This window comes from Podarcis melisellensis (assembly GCF_964234715.1).
Source record: "Podarcis melisellensis genome assembly, chromosome: 3".
Lineage (NCBI taxonomy): Eukaryota > Metazoa > Chordata > Lepidosauria > Squamata > Lacertidae > Podarcis > Podarcis melisellensis.
The window spans coordinates 2402262-2419277 of record NC_138530.1 but is presented as its reverse complement, the minus strand read 5'-3'; the positions used below and the strand labels follow the sequence as shown (position 1 = coordinate 2419277).

The following is a 17016-nucleotide window of genomic DNA, read 5'->3' as shown; positions in this document are numbered from 1 at the left end:
AGGATTTAAGAGATTTAAATCTTCATAAAGATTCTATAAGGAAAGCAGAAAGCAGCAAGAAATATCAAGTAAAGTTATCGGACAGGAGATCAGTGTAAATGAAAACACGAGACTTACGGTTTTGTTACATATGATTTTTATTTTGGAGTTGTATGTTTGTTTTGGAGTTGTTTGTTGTAAAGAGTGTATATTATGTGAATAAAATAATAAAGGTGAAAAGTTAAAAAAGGGAAGATCGCCATACCTGGAGCCAGGAGCACCAAGAAGAAGACTGCAACAGAGAGGAGGCAGAAGATCTTCATGGATGGAGGTTGGTGGGAATCCTGGAGGTACCAGATACCAAGTGGAAGAGGTCCCCCTATTTATAAGTGGTTGGAGGACTGTTGAAACCTTGTGGGAAACCAAATGTCTTTTACAGGATAGATGTCGCAAGCCCTGCAGGGCAGAAGAACATGAGAAGAGCCGTCCGGATTTCAGTAATGTTCTTGTGCAAAGCCACATATCGAAGAATGACTGGCAAAGAGAGGGAATTGGGTTGTTTCAAAAATGGTGCCCTTGATGAAGGAATTTCCCAATAATGCATTGAGATTACAAATATTTTACTTCTTGGAGGAGAGGGCTATCAGGGCTACTGGCCGTCAGGGCTACATTCTCCCTCTGTTCTTGGCCTCTAAACTCCATTTCTCAGAATCAGAAGCAAGGGGGTTGCTGCTGCTACCAAATTTTGTTCCCATTGGCTTCTGGTTATTCCTGTGAGAACAAGATGTTTGAATATTGTAGGCCGTTGGCCTGATCCAGCAAAGCTCTTCTAATGCCCTTTGCAGAGTTAAAGTTTATCCAGATGATACATTTGTAAAAGAGGTCCTTCTCAACACACTGTTAAAGTATTTACTTTGCTCCTTCAAACATAGTGGTAGCTGCCACCTTAGAAGGGTTTGAAAAGGCCTTCCTTGTAGGATACGGGTGGCTGCTGATCACAACTGTGGCCCTAAGTGCCATTTCCAGGAAGTGGCAGGAAGAAGCCATCCTGGCAAGTTGCCATTGAAAGGCAGATCAAGTCATGAGTTTGCCCAATCTGCTTTGAAAGCCATGCAACTGGCTGGTCATCACTGCTTCTTGTTGAAGTGAGTTCCATAGTTTAACTATATGCTGAATGAAAGGGTCCTTTCTTTTATCTCTCCTGAATCTCCCGACACTCAGCTTCACCCGATGACTTCATGAAACTCCTCTATGAATCCACCTTACCTCCCATAATGAAACAACTGTGTTTCTTCCACCTGCCCCCACACTCAACCTGCCCCACTCATTCAGCTGCTCGACAGCCTTGGCATTACGGTGAAGAACAGAAGAAGAAGAGTTTGGATTTGATATCCCGCCTTTCACTCCCTTTAAGGAGTCTCAAAGCGGCTAACATTCTCCTTTCCCTTCCTCCCCCACAACAAACACTCTGTGAGGTGAGTGGGGCTGAGAGACTTCAAAGAAGTGTGACTGGCCCAAGGTCACCCAGCAGCTGCATGTGGAGGAGCGGAGACGCGAACCCGGTTCCCCAGATTACGAGACTACCGCTCTTAACCACTACACCACACTGGATCTCACTGGTGATCAGAGTGTCATTGCCCAACCAAGCAAAACCAGGGCAAAGGGTGTCTCTGATGTTCCCATATATATTCATGAAAATAGCATGTGAAAGTGAATTTCATCCAGGGAAATTGCCCTGCCAAAATACGCAGATCAGGCAAAATAACATACAGACATGTTATCGGGAGAAAACCACACAGAAATGCTGATGAGTTTTCTTGGGGAGTGTGTTGTTCTTAAAAGAACTCATTGCTTTCAGGACCAGTGTCACCAATTCCCACTGGCTTGTCCAAAATGTAGTGATGTCCACAAAACTGGAGGATTTTAAGAGAGGATTAGACCAGTTCCTGGAGGGGAGGGTGAGCACAGCCCAAGGGACTTCCCAGACAGCCTCCACCAGTTCCCACCCAAGAAAACAAAGAAAGGAAATGTCAAGTATGGCAGAAAGTGAGAACGGCCATCTTGAAGTCACTGTTGGGATGCGGACCAAAGGGGGAAGATGGAACAAGGACTGGATATTATCTATGGATTATATGGAAAAATATTAGAACAAGAAAATAATCATAACAGGCTGCAAAAATACTCAGCAGTATATTTTCTTGGGGATGTGAGTGGCATTGTGGTGTAAACCACTGAGACTTGGGCTTGCCAATCGGAAGGTCGGCGGTTTGAATCCCCGTGATGGGGTGAGCTCCCGTTGCTCGGTCCCTGCTCCTGCCAACCTAGCAGTTCAAAAGCACGTCAAAGTGCAAGTAGATCAATAGGTACCGCTCCGGCAGGAAGGTAAACGGCGTTTCCGTGCGCTGCTCTGGTTTCGCCAGAAATGGCTTAGCCCTGCTGGCCACATGACCCAGAAAAACTGTCTGTGGACAAACACCGGCTCCCTCGGCCAGTAAAGTGAGATGAGCGCCACAACCCCAGAGTCGTTTGTGACTGGACTTAACTGTCAGAGGTCCTTTAACTTTACTTTTATCTTTTTCTTATTAATTTATGTATAACTGAAACATAGTATGTGTTGACGATGAGATATAACAGAAAAGCCAAAAAACAAAACAAAAAACAAAGGTGGTGGACTCTTCTTCAGTGAAGGTTATCAAGCAGAGATTCAATGGCCACCTGTCAGGGATTCTTTAGCTTGGACTAGATGACTCTCAGAGTCCCTTCCAAATCTACAATTCTGGGATTCTATGATAAATGCCATTTCGCTCCATTTTGACCTGCCATTGCTGTTCCCAACTCTCACCCACCTCTCCCCCCATCCCACCTCCTTCTGATCTGGGCCAATTCCCAATTCCTCTGTGTTTCACAGCAGCAGCTGCCTGTTACTTCACACACCTTTGCTGCCTGTGGACATTCGCTGATCATGGAGCAATATTTGTCTGCCTTGGAGCCAGACATGGTGAGGAAACAGAACTCAGCGGTGAGACCACAGGCTCCCCACCTTGCCTGCTGCATCTTGCACTTCAGTCTCTCGGGAAAGGGCTGAAGACGTCCCATGTCTGTGTAGGTTGCAAAAGATGAGCAGATGCCCCATAGGTTTCACAGGACAGGACACAGCACAGACCAACAGCTCACGGCCGGCACTAATATTCCTCCCCCAGAATAATATGGGAGCGTGACCCTCACTTTTGAGCCCCCATCTCTCTCCCACGGACACATAAATTCACAACAGTACACGTAATTTCATACCAATGCCTGCCATTGCCAACAATATCAAAACAAAGTGTTGATTCAGCACTACAAGTAAGATGCAAACAGCACAACACACACATTCAGACCATTTGGAAAAAGAGGGTTTAACCTGCCCTTCCTTTGGAAAAATGGATATGGAGTCTGATTGAGGGCTTGGAAGGGCAATGGAACAGTTTGGTGCTGGAATGATTGGGCTGTTTCCAAGGCTGCTGTCCTGTTCAGGCAAGAGATTTCTGCTTGGTATAGGACATTTCCCTTCTCTCTCCTGAAGACTCCTCCCAGGCACCTCAAAATCTGCTCTAAAGATTGGAATGACTCTCCAGATCAGATTCTGGTGGTTCTTGGAGCAGACATGGTTTCCTCACCACTGCCCAGGGAGAGGAGAGGAATCAGGAGTCAATTTGTGAATTTGGAGACAAGCCATTGAGTTGTAGATGGTGGAGAGAAAGCCCAGGTGGAAATGATGGTATGAGATGTGGATCTGAAGGACTTTGCATGAGAATAATAATAATAAATAATAAATTTTATTTATATCCCGCCCTCCCCAGCCGAAGCCGGGCTCAGGGCGGCTAACAACAATCAAATAATCGAACAGTCAAATAATCACACATTCTAAAAATATTTCATTATAAAAATTAATTAAAATCAAATTGATGGCAACCAATTAAGCAAAATTCTGTGCAGGTTGCCAGAGGAGGGAATCAGGCTGCGCCCTGACCAAAGGCCTGGTGGAACAACTCTGTCTTGCAGGCCCTGCGGAAAGATGTCAGGTCCCGCAGGGCCCTAGTCTCTTGTGACAGAGCGTTCCACCAGATTGGAGCTGCAGCCAAGAAGGCCCTGGCTCTAGTTGAGGCCAGCCTAACCTCTCTGAGGCCTGGGACCTTGAGGATGTTATTGTTTGCAGACCGTAGGTTTCTCTGTGGGGCATACCAGGAGAGGCGGTCCCGTAGGTACGAGGGTCCTAGGCCGTATAGGGCTTTAAAGGTTAAAACCAGCACCTTAAACCTGATCCTGAAGAGGAGAGACCTGAAACGGACCAGCCCAAAGGCCTGTCTAGTCCAGCACCCCTTGCTCTCTCCCCCAAGCTCACACTCTCTTTTGTAAACCAAGGAGAGGCTGTTTTGACAAACAAGAGGTATAGAAATGCAAAAACTCCCACCAGCCTCACATGTGTCATGAACACTTCTGCCCAAGATATAAGAGCTCCAGAGGAGTACAGAAGCAGCCAACAAGAGAAAGGCTTGCATTCTTCCCAGAGCGCTGTGAAGGGTAGTTTATCAACTCCACCTCGCTGAGAGAATGACAAGAATGCAGTGAGTGTGCTAGGGAGAAACCAACTCTTTCAAGTGACACAGGCAATGTCAGAAGGCGGGAGGGAAAGCAGTTCCACACTGGAAGGGGAGTCAATTCATCCAAGGAACAGACGTATGGGAAAGGTCTTAGATAGAAAACAAAGTCGGAAACGGAAAGGGTTCTGGATATTCTGCCATACCCAGAATCACTCCCCAGAAGGGTCAACTGATTCATAATTCACAGATGGGCAGATAGGCTTCTGAGGCTGAGTGTTTGTATTGCAATAAATCTTCAAGCTAATTACAACTTGCGTGCTATGTTATCCTGACAACATGGTCCTGTATGGGGCAATAGTCCTGTAAGGGGAGTAGTAGCTGCAGACATCTGGAGGGCACCAGGTTGGTGAAGGCTGTGATGTGACCAGTGACCAGGTCTCCCATCTTCCCCCTTTGGTCCCCACCAAGGACTTCAAGACTTGCTTTTTCCATCTCTGCCACAATGGACATTTCTTTTGTTGTCCACCAGCATTACGCTTTCCGTTCTGAAGTTGGGAATAGAGTAGTTGCTTTGGAAGATGATAATCAGGCATCTAAACCTCATGACCAGTCCAACGAAGTTGATGTTGGAGAATCATTGCTTCATCACTGATGAGGGGACAATAGCAAAGAACCTTCAGCACCCATAATAAACAAAAAATGGGAAGTAGAAGAACGTCATATGGATATTAATTTATTTACAAATAAGCTCATGCTTTTTCTGCCCCTCATCAAACACTGAAATGCAAAGGTGAAGCAAAGTGTAAGAATCTCTGAGAAGACACGGCTTTCCCATATATCTATATATTTATTTTACAATTTAGAATATTCATTTAGACAACTTAAGATATCAGTGACTTTCCTCCTTCTCTTTCCATCGTTCATTTTGCATAACATAAATCCCAGTATATTTTATATAAATAAACCATTCAGTATTCTATTATTACATCCATCAAACCTTATTTACACTGTTGAATTTATCTTAATGTTGCACACAATTTCCTCGTGCATAGCTGGGAAATTAATTCTCCAAAGCCCTATGTCAGGGTTTCTGGGAGAGAGGAGGAGATGACAGAGGAGACGGAGAGCGAGTGGGAGGAGGGGCAGAAGGATGAGGAAGAAGATGACGGAATTCTGAGGGAATCCACGAGTCTGAGCAGCGAGTCAGAGGATTCTCAAAAGGGGGTTACCTTAATCAAGCAAAGGGGAGGAGAAGGGAGAAGCGGAGAGGAGCCCAGTGGAAGACAGAGGAAGCAAGAGACGTCTCAGCCGGAACGGAGTAAAGGGGGTGGAGTCGTCAGCCTCTCGGAGGGAGCAGGATTAGGAGAGAACAGAGAGAGGGGGTTGGAGCAGGGTGTTCAGCCGGAAAGGGTGGAGAGCAGAGCAGGGGGTGGTGTAGCGGTCGAAAGAAAGGTCAGCAGCAACGTACGCGCGCCAAGTTCAAACGTAGAGGCGCGCGGAAGTGGAGAGAGCTCAGGGGAGGAGCCCGGCCCTAAAGCCAGAAAGAGGGGGGAAGAGGCGGCAGAGGATTCAGCCTCAGGCGAGTCACGGAGAGAGGGAACCCAGGGGGGCAGGAAGACCCTGCGGAAAAGAAAGGAGAGGAAGAGGTGGTCTAGAGCCAGGCTATTAAGTTGGTGCGGAAGAGGGGAGGAGTCAGAGGGGACTTCAGCGGTCTAACGTGGCAGACGTACGGCCACAATGCTGAACTGTATGAGAAGCAGAAATCTTCAATAAACTTTTCCTGTAAATAAGCTGCAACGGAGTGAGGTCTCTTGTGAGCTGGGACCAGTCCTGGGTGGCCGTGACAGTAAGTCCCCTCACTGAAAGCAAAAATTTTTTTTTTGCGAAGCTCACGAACGGGAGCAGCCATGAGCGCTGAGGAGCAGCTGGTTGCATTGCGGAATCAGGTTACCGCTCTCACATCGGCAGTCATTGCTTCGCAGAAGAAGAATGACGACTTGGAGAAGACGTGCCAGGATTTGCAGGCAAGGTGGGAGCGCGCGGACAAGGCGGGGGCCCCAGGATCCAGAGCGGAGGGCATTGCGCTTGGACGAAGGGGGGGTGCCCTAGTTCCGCATTTTAATGGCAACTTGCAAGACTATCCCAATTTCAGAGCGGACGTTGTATATGCACTGCACTTACTCCGTCACGATTTTAAAGATGAGGAGGAGAGAGTGGGGTTCATTGTTTCGCACCTGCATGGGGAGGCCAGGGCTTGGCTACGCAATTTGTGGCGCGAAGATGGACCGGCCCGTCGCGATTCAACTGCGTTCATCAAAGCGATGGATTCTTGTTTTCAATCCTCTGTGGATGTGGACATTGCGCGCCGTCAAATGCACGGGCTGAGGCAGGGGAAAGCGACTGTGCGCCAATACCACTCTAAATTTTTTGCATTGCTCACCGCCTTAGATTGGCCAAAGGACAGTAAACCGGTCAGAGATCTTTTTTGGGAGGGATTGAGCCCCCCCATCAAGGATGAGATCGCTAGGGGGGACAGACCCCAGACCCTAGAAGACGTGGTGCAACGGGCTTTAGCTCTTGGAATTCGACATGAGGCGCGTCCGTGGCACGAGGAGGACGGGCCCCAAGCGCGTGCGCAAGCAAGGACTCTCCCTTTTGTGCACAGGGACTTCAGCCGTGCGCACCCCTCGCCAATGGGGAAGGACAGAGAGGAGCCAATGGAGATTGGTGGTGCTAGGGCTCAGAAGCCATCCCAGAGCCCTGTCCCTGGTGCAGCCAAAGCGAAGCCTCCTAGAGGAACCAGGAAGTGTTACATCTGTGACAGTGCGCACCACATGGCGAAAGAGTGCCCCCAGAGGCTCCAGAAGCACACTGCAGCGCTGGCAACTGTAACAGCAGAGGTGCAACCAGGGGAGCAGCTTCAGGGAAACGACAGTGCCTGGCTGGAAGCAGAGCTACTGGGGCTCAGCCAGGCGGATCTGTAGACAAGCCCCCAGCATCACTGCAGAGCGTGGACCCTTTGCCTCCCAAACCGGCAGTTCTGCTCACAGCAACACTCCAGTTGCCTGATGGGAGACTCCTCGAGGTTCCAATAACGATCGATTCGGGAAGCAACGCCGACTTCATGGGACTGCAGTTCGTTAAGCAGCACAACATGGCGCTCCTGCCTGCAACGACGCCTCTGAACGTGGTCACGGTGGACGGCAGGAAGTTGCTGGGGGGGCAAGTGGTGCAGCAAACCCCTCCCATGATGATGCAGATTGGCAACCATCGAGAGCTTATTAGTTTCAATGTCACCCACTTATCGGACACACCCATCGTGTTAGGCATGAGTTGGCTGGAGAGGCACAGTCCCGCGGTTGCGTGGTACCAGAGGCAGATCAACTTTTGTTCATCGTATTGTGCTCAGCATTGCTTTCAGACCGATCAGGGAGGAGAAGCTGAGCAGCCATTGCATCTGGGTATGGTGCAAACAGTGCCTCACAAGTACCAGGAATTCTTGGAGGTTTTCTGTGAGAAGGAAGCTGACAAGTTGCCGCCTCATAGGCCTTACGACTGCGCGATTGATTTAGTGCCAGGGGCGCAATTGCCTGCTGCCAAGCTGTACTCCATGTCGGAGGACGAAATGCAGGAGCTTCGGGAGTTCATAGACCATAACCTCAAGCGAGGTTTCATCCAGGAATCTAAAGCAGCGGGAGGCAGCCCTGTTTTCTTTGTGAAGAAGAAGGACACGCCCCAAAAAAGGCTTATAGTGGATTACAGGTTCATCAACAGCTTGACTAAGCCCAAAGCTTTCCCCATGCCCAAGATTGACGACCTTTTAGCGACCGTCAGGAGGGGCAAGATTTTCACCAAGCTGGACCTACGTGGAGCTTACAATCTCATCCGCATCCGGAAAGGGGATGAGTGGAAGACCGCCATGTTCACCCCTCTGGGCACATACGAATACAGAGTCATGCCTTTCGGCCTCCAAAATGGCAGCCACGTTTTTCAAGCATTTATGCACCACGTGCTAGCAGGTCTCCTCTACAAGAAGTGTGTCTGCTTTCTCGACGATATCCTGATTTTCTCGGAATCGCCGGAGGATCACGATAAGGACGTGAGGGAGGTCCTGCAGAGGCTGAAGGAACACAGGCTGTACGCCAAGTTGGAAAAGTGCCAGTTTGATGTCAGAGAGGTTGATTTCCTTGGCTACAAGTTGTCCGACGAGGGACTGGCCATGGACAGGGCTAAGGTTCAAGCGCTGTTGGACTGGAAAAGCCCTCGAAATCGGAAAGAGGTCCAGAGGTTCATCGGCTTTGCCAATTTTTACCGCAAGTTTATTAAAGGTTTTGCGAACGCGACGGCGGCGATCACTGACACCCTCAGTTCCAAGAAGAAGAAGTTCGTCTGGACCGAACAAGCGGAGCGGTCCTTCCGGACGCTTAAAGGTCTTTTCGCCTCCGAAGAGCAGCTGCTCCACGTGAATCCCGGCAGACCCATGCGGGTAGAGACCGATGCGTCAGATAGAGCGGTTGGGGCCGTTCTTTTGCAAGAGGATTCACAAGGCAACTGGCGACCGGGTGCGTTCTACTCCCGGAAGCTCAGCAAGGCGGAGCGCAATTATACCATATGGGACAGGGAGTTGTTGGCCATTCATGCAGCTTTCAAAGCGTGGCGACACTTCTTGATAGGAGCCAAGCACACGGTGCAGGTCCGCACGGATCACAAGAACTTAGAGTATTGGCGGACGGCTAAGTTGCAGACCCAGCGACACATGCGCTGGGCGGAGTTCTTTGCGGATTTCGACTTCAAAATAGAATACATCCCAGGAGACTCCAATGTTATTGCAGACGCGCTGTCCCGAAAGCCGCAATACTTGGAGGAAGCAGCTCCAATCGCAGCAAAGCACATTTTCGCACCGCAGGCGTGGACGTGCGCTACCATCGCAGTCGACCTGGACGCGGTGCGACGCGCGTTGCAAAGGGATCAGTTTGCACAGTCTAAGATGGAGGAGCTACGCGGAGGGTCGCGACACACCGATGAGTTTCAATTACAAGATGGACTTTTGACTCGTAAGGGTGCCCTTTACGTGCCCACCGACGATCTTCGAGCCAAGGTTCTGCAACAGTTGCATGACGCCCCTAGTGCAGGCCATTTCGGCAAAGAGAAGACGATGGAGTTGGTGGCTAGAGACTTTTGGTGGCCCCAGATGAGAGGAGAGGTGGCGGACTACGTCGCCAGGTGTGATATCTGCCAGAGGTCCAAACCGGTGCACCAGAAGCAGGCGGGATTGCTAGAACCGCTGGAGACACCGCAGCAACCATGGGAGAGGGTAGCGTTGGACTTTGTTACAGACCTGCCCAGCTCCAGAGGTAAGACGGCGGTGTTAGTGGTGGTGGACTTGTTCACCAAGATGGCGCACTTCATCCCTTGTGCCAAGGTGGCGACGGCAGAACAGACCGCAAAGCTCTTCATCGATCACGTCTTCAGAGTGCATGGACTTCCGCAGTCCGTCTTGTCCGACAGGGGGCGCCAGTTTGTTTCCACTTTCTGGCGAAAGCTTCTGGGCATCTTGCACGTCAAAATCAACCTGACATCGGCGAGGCATCCACAAACCAACGGTCAAGCGGAGAGGGTCAACGCGATCATGCAGCAGTACCTGCGGTGCTACGCCAACCAGCGACCTGCGGCGTGGGTGGACTATCTGCCGATGGCTGAATTCGCCTACAACAACACGAAACACGCTTCCACCGGGGTGACGCCTTTCTTCGCGAACAATGGCCGTCATCCCAGAACCTTCCCGAGATTTGCGGCACCAGGAGGGGGGGGGCCTCAAGATGCCGACCAGTTTGCAGCGGAGTTGCAAGAGGTGCACGAGGAGCTGCGGAGACATTTGGAGCTGGCAAAACAGGCGTATAAGGTGCAGGCCGATAAGCACAGGAGGGCGGGAGAGGACATCCAGGTTGGGGACTGGGTGTGGTTAGCAGCCCACGCGATGCCGGCCAGGTCATTGGCCAAGAAGAAGTTAGGACACAGGCAGCTAGGGCCATATCAAGTTGAGGCTAAGATCAATCCGGTGGCTTTTCGTCTAGCCCTTCCGGAAGGTTCCAGGGTGCACCCGGTCTTTCATAGGTCGGTGCTCACTCCCTACAAAACCCCACACAGGTTTCAAGAGTCAGGAGCACCCCCAGAGCCACGTAGGAGGGCGCCTGAGAGGGGGGAATCGCCAAGACCAGGACCTCTTAACGAGGTCACAGAGATACTGGACTCGAGATGGGGGGAGGAGGGAGTTGAATATTTTCTCGCCAGGGAGGGCACACCAGCCGCTGCTAATAGTTGGGTGCCAGGCTACGAGTTAGACGAACCCCTTTTGAAAGAAGAGTTCCATGCACTTTTCCCACATAGACCCATGCCAGCTGAGTACTTTGATGACTGGCTTTTCACACCCACATTGTCAGATAGCACGTTCAGGGGTTTCTCTTCCCCCGAGGAAAGAACACCAGAATCAAGCCCGCCCAGGGGATCGTGCTCGGGGGTGGACACGGAAACCCCTTATTGGTGGGAGGAGCAGCCAGAGGAGGAATGGCGTAAGAGGTGGCTGATAGGTCCTTGGCGGGCAGCACCGGAGGAAGTAGCGATGGAAGCAGAGACTGAGAAGCATTTGGGGGAAGAACCCGACTTCGAATACACATGCACAGAACTGCCAGCAGAGAACATTGACGTAGACGACCTGTATCCTGAGCCTACCCCCGAAGAGCCGCAGTTTCCACAACCGGTCCCCGGCGAGCGGGAGGGGGGAAGGGGGGGCTTCGAGGGGGGGATGGATGTCAGGGTTTCTGGGAGAGAGGAGGAGATGACAGAGGAGACGGAGAGCGAGTGGGAGGAGGGGCAGAAGGATGAGGAAGAAGATGACGGAATTCTGAGGGAATCCACGAGTCTGAGCAGCGAGTCAGAGGATTCTCAAAAGGGGGTTACCTTAATCAAGCAAAGGGGAGGAGAAGGGAGAAGCGGAGAGGAGCCCAGTGGAAGACAGAGGAAGCAAGAGACGTCTCAGCCGGAACGGAGTAAAGGGGGTGGAGTCGTCAGCCTCTCGGAGGGAGCAGGATTAGGAGAGAACAGAGAGAGGGGGTTGGAGCAGGGTGTTCAGCCGGAAAGGGTGGAGAGCAGAGCAGGGGGTGGTGTAGCGGTCGAAAGAAAGGTCAGCAGCAACGTACGCGCGCCAAGTTCAAACGTAGAGGCGCGCGGAAGTGGAGAGAGCTCAGGGGAGGAGCCCGGCCCTAAAGCCAGAAAGAGGGGGGAAGAGGCGGCAGAGGATTCAGCCTCAGGCGAGTCACGGAGAGAGGGAACCCAGGGGGGCAGGAAGACCCTGCGGAAAAGAAAGGAGAGGAAGAGGTGGTCTAGAGCCAGGCTATTAAGTTGGTGCGGAAGAGGGGAGGAGTCAGAGGGGACTTCAGCGGTCTAACGTGGCAGACGTACGGCCACAATGCTGAACTGTATGAGAAGCAGAAATCTTCAATAAACTTTTCCTGTAAATAAGCTGCAACGGAGTGAGGTCTCTTGTGAGCTGGGACCAGTCCTGGGTGGCCGTGACACCCTAGTTTCAGAAAGAACTGTCTCTGCTTCTCTTTCTCAGTCAGTGACACTAGCCTGGTTTGTGGTCATTCTTCCATATGTGGTTTTGCACAAAAGCATTACTCAAATCCAGACAGCAATTCTCATCTTCTTCTGCCCCACAGGGATTGTGACATCCATGCTGTAAAAGACATTTGCCTTCCCACAAGGTTTCAACAGTCCTCCATCCACCTATAAGTAGAGGGACCTCTCCTTCCACTGTCAACTGCTCTTCCACTTGGCTTCTGGTACCTCCAGGATTCCCACCAACCTCCAGCCATGAAGATCTTCTGCCTCCTCTCTCTTGCCTTCCTCCTCCTGATGTTGGTGGCTCCAGGTATGGCCTTCTTCTCAGATGCTTCTTCTCTGAGCTCCACAGCTCTCCGCTTTATTCCTTTTAAACCTGCCTCTGAATACAACTTGCAGGGAATCCCAAAGGGATGGGTGGGGAATTCTCTTGACCCTCTGAACCCCTTGAGAGCTTCCCAAATGGGGCATCTGGTTGGCCACTGTGAGACCAGGTTGATGGACTAGATAGGGCCCCTTTGGTCTAATCCAGCAGCCAGGCTCTTAGGATCTGATTGCCATTCCAATCCTAAAGTATGGAATCTGATCCAAAGTAGCTGTTGCTATAAAATCTGAAGTAACACATTTCAGCGAATTCAGCTTTGTGGTGGGGAAGAGAGTGGGCCAGTTTCCTGGGCAAGAGAACTCTCTCCAAGGTGCCTAGTGGCCCCAGGGAAGCCAGTGACTCTGACACAGGCTCAGATCTCCTGCTGAAGGTGCAGCGGGCAAGGGAAGGGTGTCAGCCGTGAGGGGGGGCGACATTGGTGCATCACCCCCTCACGTTTGCTGTGCAGGTGGCCCCTGGCTCTCACTCCCCATTCCAGTCCTAGGAGATGGAGCAGCCTTCCCAGGTAGATCCTCTCCTTGGTAATTGCATATGTCTCTCTCTCTCTCTGTGCCTCAATTTGCTTTTCTCTTTCCTTTCCCCTGCAGATTTCACCGGAGCTCAACGTCCCACCCAGGATTGCCAGAACAATGGGGGCAGCTGCAGAAAAACCTGCAACAAAGGCGAGAAAGAGATTGGGAAGTGTTCGGGAGACAGGCGTTGCTGCAAGCGCAGCTAAGGTGAGTTATAGGCAAAACCATACCTGTGCCTGGAAATAACTCTGTGGCATCTCAAAGAGACACGACCCCAAAGGCTTGAGAGTTACAGCTTCTTCTTCCCCCTGTCTTTGACCCTTAACAGCCACAAGGGGGGGCACTGGCTAGATTCGCTCGAATGCTAAATTGACTGTTTTTGGTTTGGACCTTGAGAATTCCCTGATGACACTTTGGAGCCACTTGACTACATCAGCTTATAATCAGAAGTGGGATAACTGAGCTACATGTGGAACAAGGCTTTAAAAAGCCTGGAGGGCAGCCTTTGTCAACCAGGTGCCCACCACATGTATTGGGGTACATCTCCCCTCGGCTCCAGAAAGTGCATGGAGCAGTTTGGATTTGGAATGGAGACCTCTCCCAACTTCTGAACATCATGCCGAAAATCTGAACTGAACCCCACCCCACTAACATGTGAACTCCCAGTTCCGATAGCGTTCATCTCTTTGCTCTTTCAAGGAGTTACTGGCCTGTTTTGAGCACCCCCGATATTCATGGTGTTTCCTCTCCCTTTCATTTAACTCTACAGCAGACCCATCACGCATCATCTCTGATGAAAGGAAGACCACCCCGCTTCTTCTCTGGAGATGCAGCTGCCTTGACTGCACCTCTGCAGAAACCTATTTGCTCACTGCTGCTGCTGCTGCTGAAGGCGCTTCTGGGAAGGATCCGTCACAGCCCAATCCTTTCTGCCCATTTACTCCAGAGCAAGTCCTGCTGTGCTCAGTGAGGCTGACATCTTTGTAACTAGGTTTAGGATTGGGTGTATCTGCTCATTTGCTTAAGCTTTTCCTTTCAATAAATGCAAGCATTGGAAATTTCTGTGTGGTGAGGCCTTCTATGAAAAAGGGTGCTGGGTTAGGGCTCTGCCAGTTCCTCTCCATACTGTGACTTTTATTTGATTTGGGAGTAACTGGCAGGTGTTTCTGTACAAACCAGTGGAATTGGGAATTGGCCCATATCTGAAGGAGGTTCAGTGGGGCAGTTGGTGGGAGTGGCGGAAAGCAATGCTAGACACATCCCCTTTCAGGTCAAAATGGAGAAAGATTGTAATTACCACGAGAGAATCCTAGAATTATAGAGTTGGAAGGTTGCCTGATGGTCAACTAGTCCAAGCTAAAGAATCTCTGACAGGTGGCCATCCAATCTCTGCTTAAAATTCTCCACTGAAGGAGGGTCCACCACCTTCTGGAGTCCATTCCATGGTTAAACAACTCTTTCCTTCAATAAGATCTTCCTAGTGTTAGTAGGAATTTCCATTCATGGAATTTGAATCCATTGGTTTGGGCCCTACCCCCCAGAGCAGGCGAAAACTAGCTTGCTCCATCTTTCATGTGACAGCCCTTAAGATATTTGAAGATGAATATCATATCTCTTCTCAGTCTCCTCTTCTCCAGGCTAAACCTACCCAGCTCCCTCAACCATTCCACATATGGCTTCTTTTCCAAAACCTTGATCATCTTGGTCCCCCTCCTTTGCACACCTTCCTGGCAACAACCCTATGAGGTAGGCTAGGCTGAAAGGTCACCCACGGTCACCCAGTGAGCTTCATAGCTAGATGGGAATTTAAACCCTGGTCTTCCACTCCAGGGAAGCAATGCTAAACCCATCCCCTTCCAGGTCAAAAGGGAGCAAAATTAGAGAATTCTAGAATTGTAAAGTTGGAATGGTCCCTGTGGGTCTTCTAGTCCAAGCTAAAGAACTTTGAACTGGACCCAATTGAAAGTTCTGGTTTTGACCTACAAAGGCTGAAATGACCCAGGACTGCAATAGCTCGAGGATCTCTCCCTACTCCCATTGTTGATGCTGCTGTTTCTCAGGGGACAGATCCCTTTGTAGGTCTGAGATCTGGTAACTGCCCAGCTTCCTCTGTCCCTGGGACTGAGCATTCTGGGATTGGTGTCAGCTGCCCTTTGCAAAGGCAGCCTTCAGAAACTTAAGGAAGGAGATTGTTTGGAATTCCATCTTCCATATACAGTGCCATAAGAATTCAAAGGTGTCATAAATAAAATGAACATTCCTAAGTGCACAAGGTAAACACACACACATATAAGGATATAAACCCCATGTCTGGAAGAGTGCAGGAGAGCAATCCAGAAGCCATGTTGAGTCTTAATGACCCCAAATATTTCTCTGCAGAAGGAAGTACTGGTATCTTGGAAAAATCTTCAAATCCTGTTTTAAGGGGATATTTTGTGTAGACTGCTTCTTACAGTGATGCCTGTAGGATGCTTTTGGGTGGTCTCTGGCTAAGGGGCTGGGCAATTTCTAAAGTCTTTGGAAGCTCCTACACACCATTTTTCTGGATCCTCACCTCCTTGCAGTGGGAGAAGAAAATTGAACACCTTGCTTGCTTGCTTGCTTGCTGCTGCCTCCTGCCTCTATCCATTTTTCTCTGACCGATAATGGACAAAGGGGACACAGAGTCTGGGGGTGGAGAGCTGGGCTAGAAAAGACAACCCCCCATTTTTCTATAATAACAAGCAACAGGGATATTCATTTCCCAAGAGTCTGAGAGATGCACTGTGTAACAGTACCATTACTTCCAGCTGTGTTCATACATACACATAAGTGCATAAGAAGAGTCTGCTGGATCAGAGAATCATAGCATTGTAGAGTTGGAAGGTACCCCCAAGGTCATCTAGTCCAACCCCCTGCAATGTAGGAATGTCAACTGAAGCATCCATGACAGGTGGCCATCCAACCTCTGCTTAAAAACCTCCATGGAAGGAGATTCCACAACTGCCCAAGGGGGACAGTTCCACAGTCCAACAGCTCTTAATGTCAGAAAGATTTTCCTGATGTTTAGTCAGAAGTGCCTTCTGCGTAACTTGAAGCCATGGGTTCGAGTCCTGCCCCCCAGAGCAGGCGAAAGGAAGCTTGATCCCTCCTCCATGTGACAGCACTTAAGATATTTGAAGATGGCTCTTATATCTCCTCTCAGTCTCCTTTTTTCCAGACTAACCAAGCCAAATTCTGTCAAATGACGGAGTGATGGTGGTGTAATAATAATAATAATAAATTTTATTTATACCCCTCCCTCCCCAGCCAAGACCGGGCTCAGGGCAGCTAACCCCAAATATAAAAACAATTGATTGAAATACAGCTTAAAAAACAAGATTAAAATACAACATAAAAACATTAAAATGAAGCCTCATTTCAGTGGAACCTCAAATCAAAAACTTTTCTGGGGATGAAAACGTCAAGTCTGACTGTCCACACTGGTCTCTCACCTCTGCAGAGAAGGGTTGCCCCTACAAACACAAACTTCAACAGGAAGTGGTCATAAATGACAGTGGGATGGTATACACACAACACAACACAACACAAAACACAACACACAACACAACACAACAACACAACACAACACATACTCCATTCGAAGACCACCTCCATTTCCACTCTGGTCAAAGTTTGGTCTCATCTTAGGGATTCTGCTCTGGGTTTTTTGTCGAGATCCCATCTCACCCAGGATCCTGTTCCCAAAGTGAGCAGCCAGATGCACATGATAGGAAAGTCGAGAGCAGGATCCAAGAACAAGAGCCCTCTCCCCTCCTGTCTTTGGCAGCAACTGGGATTCAGAAGCACTGCTGCCTCTGACTATCAGCCATCAATCACCCTCTCTCTCATCCTCTTTTAAAGCCATCCAAGTTGGTTGGGAGTTCCATGGATGAACCATGGGAAGTAGGACATCCCTGTC

The 17016-nt window shown here is 49.9% G+C and overlaps 2 long non-coding RNA genes across 2 annotated transcripts in view; one reads left to right on the top strand and one right to left on the bottom strand.

The window, feature by feature from the left end:
- Window positions 1-17016, bottom strand: part of LOC309366034 — a 71800-nt gene that overhangs the window by 3881 nt on the left and 50903 nt on the right. The window lies entirely within an intron of this gene.
- Window positions 12331-14134, top strand: LOC309365991. Its single transcript, XR_014166366.1, has 3 exons — window positions 12331-12489; window positions 13152-13283; window positions 13846-14134. It is a non-coding gene; the product is annotated as an uncharacterized lncRNA (long non-coding RNA).